This window comes from Aulonocara stuartgranti (genome assembly GCF_965226115.1).
Source record: "Aulonocara stuartgranti genome assembly, chromosome: 19".
NCBI classification, from domain to species: Eukaryota; Metazoa; Chordata; class Actinopteri; order Cichliformes; family Cichlidae; genus Aulonocara; species Aulonocara stuartgranti.
This window is the reverse complement of record NC_138955.1, coordinates 24,007,767-24,011,126: the sequence shown is the minus strand read 5'-3', so window position 1 is coordinate 24,011,126 and position 3,360 is coordinate 24,007,767.

The following is a 3,360-nucleotide window of genomic DNA, read 5'->3' as shown; positions in this document are numbered from 1 at the left end:
TCCACATATCCCATTCTGTGTTCACACTGCATCAGCTTTTCAATGAAATTTGAAACGATGCTAACTGCACATTTCGATCAGGGGTGCAGTTAATTATTATTTTGCTCATTGGTGCTTCCTAAAAACTTAAAATAGAGTGAGGAAAATGCCCCCTAGAAGACTCCAACCTCATGTTTCCAGTTCGCTAATCCCTCTAATAAATGAATGGAAAACAAATATGTATAATAATGACATTTGATTCCCTAACCATTAATGGTGCTGACAGTATTTGATAAATATTTTTTTTCTGTCTAATTATCATTATTATGCAGCATTTTGAAGACACGTTGACATTTCTGACATCTAAATGATGTGAAATGTAATCTTAATGAACTGATTCATGGGGGAAAAGGGATCAAATAGAAGAATTTCAGACAGATGTATCTAATAACCTCAGATAAAAACTCTTGGTAGTGATGAAATCCAAAAATCTGATTGCTTCTTTGACCGCTGGTGAATTTCTCACATAACTGGCTTCCTGTCCAGCCACACGCGGGTGCCGCGCGAACCCACCGTAACGCCTCCAGCCGCCTCTGTCTGATGAGCTGACCTAGTTTACGGTCTTTGCCGCCGCTCTGGTGTTCCTCCTGCATAATCAGAGAAGAACTCGGGTGTAAACGAGGGTGACGGAGTGGTACTTAAGATAATGCTGAGTGGACAACGCTTCATTTAATCCATTCCCAGAATCCGCCGTCCTACACGTGGAAGTTTAAGAGCTTGTTCATCTTCCATCGGGCATCGTCCCAGCTCGCATCCAGTGCTGCCTGGCGGAGCAAAGGCTCTGCTTCGCCTGGGACCAGTCAGACTGATGGGTGCGGGGTAAACACTCGTCCCATACATGGGCCAAAGCCAGCTCCACTAGAGGGTTGTGTTTAGGTTAGAGACGCTCCGGCGGGACATGGCACGCCGTGCGCTGCATAAATCCGCAGCCAGTGTAAACACTTTAAAAGAACGTTGTGACAACGTCTCGTTTACACTCGGCAGGAGAGCGTGGTGTTTGTGTCACCCCTCCCGCCTGACAAGGGTGAACTCTGAGGAGCACTTTGTATATCAGCACGACTGGCCCTGTTTGGGACAGAGGGTCAAAGGTCAGAGAAGGGGAAAGAGACTAATACCAGAGTGTAAGACTGATGGAGATCAATACACAGGGTTCCTGTGCAGGTCCAGAAAGGGTTGAAATCGACAGGGACCTTTAATGCGTTGCAGTCATTGCTGAAATGCAGATTGATGTCAGTAATGTGCAGTTGCACAGAGCGCTCCTGAGAGCTTATTTTTTACCTTTAACATGATTTTTGCCATGTTTTACTAAATGCACGGAGCTTCAGTTTAGCCAAAGACACCCGACTAGTCAACAAGCAGATAATCAGCCACTTTTCCCTTTCTTTTGATGTGCAAACAGCTAAAAACAAACTGGTTCCACCTTCACCAGTGGGAAGATTTGATCATATTCTTTATACTCAATTGGAGCAAACTGGATATCTACCAGTCTAGCCAACTCTAAAATTCCAAGATGATGGAAAAGGGTGAAAAAATACATCTCAAAACCTACATATTACCACAAAATGATTGCAATATATGAAAACTGGTCAAAACTTCAAATAAATTCAAGGCTGAGGCTCATTTCTTACCTTTTATTCCTTCATTTAGTTCCCTCATGATATTTTAGAAGAAAGTGACTCAGGAGAAATAAAAAGGTGAGCCGATTTTTAGCACACTGTCACTAACGTTGACTGTTCTCTGCACAGTATTGCCACAGTGTAAATGCACTATTCGTTTTTTTTAAGCAGTTGGTATGTGTTGACTGGCCGTCTCTGTGTGAATGTCTACAATACAAACCGTCCTCTCAGACTCCTGCTCAGTTGTGGGTGTTGGGTTTAGAAGAACAAACGCTTAAAGGACAATTTTTTTCTTTTCTCCCATTTTGAGGTGGAACAAGTGGCTTCAGCTTGTTAGCAGTATGCTGTAAATCTTTAATTTAAAGTCATCCGAGCTGATGAACTGGGAAGCCGACCTTAAACCTTAATGACTGAACGCTTGCTCTTTAGCCTAAGCTGATTCCACCAGTTTAGTTTTTCTTGTCAATTTCTGACAAAAATCTACATATTTTGTGCTATCAGGTAGAGTAGCTAAAAAGCATTGTGGACTTGGCTTCTTTTGATGATATAATCGTATTACTCTTCCTGTTTGGGGTTTGATGAGCTTGTAGTAACACCTCCCCCCACTTCTTTTTTTGCACCAGTCTTTTTTTAAATTATTAGCGATATGCTGCTTTTTGTAAATTATAATCGAGTTTTCTCTTGTGCTGGATGTAAGAGTACAGTCTGTGTAAAGAGGGAAAGGGCAGCTGAAATGGGTAAAGCAGTGGGGATGTGCTCTGTCTGTATTTTCGGTTAAAAAGTAGAAAACGTGTTTCACTATATTTTAAATCATAGTGCAGCCAGACCCATTAACCCGGTAAAGACTGAACCTTGAAGTAGTTGCCAGAAACTTCTGGTATAAGGGTTAGGGTTGTAATAAAGCTAAACTCGCATATGAGTTTTAATTTGTATCAATCATGAATTTATTTAAGTTTTTTGGGTGGAAAAAAATCGCACTGATGATGTCGAGGGTTAAAAATTGTTCTAAAGCTGTGTTCAAGAAGAAGGCGGAGTGCCTCCCCTTTTAAGATCAAACTTTATTGATAATTTATTGATATTGATATTGCTTTGGGATCGTTTGTGTCCGAAACGGCAATCTTTCAGCACAGACTCTAATTGAGGATGCCAAGGCAAATTCACAGCTTTGTCGCCTCCAAAATGCACTTTGGCTTCTTTCTGAACACACAGACACACAAAAAAAACCAAGTCCAAAATTCATCTTCGATGTGTTTTAAAGCATCAGAAAGGCCACAATCTGCTTACACGATATTAAACCTCAGAGAGGGGAAAAAAACAAAACCCAAAGAACTTTATGAAATCTAGTTGTAAAAAAGAAAACCAAATAAAAAAGACAGAAATCAGAGACGTTGCAGTAAAATCTTACCCGGTGACACGGTGTTTTTGATATGTTAAAGATAATCCACGTATAGCCTGCTGCAGTTTGCTTGAAAACATTTCTGTTATTTATTTATTGAATCAAAGTTTCCTTTTTTTCACGACTGGGTATTTGATTTTAGTTGAATTTCAAATGTATGACAACACTTTGTAACTGAGATCTTGTGTTTATGTAAAGAATGAATCACAAGTTTTGAATAAATTATGATTTCTCATTTTTGTTTGATTTCTTTATTGTTTCGTTTTACATCTCATTATCTTTTCTAAGTCATCCACACCAACATGTTAG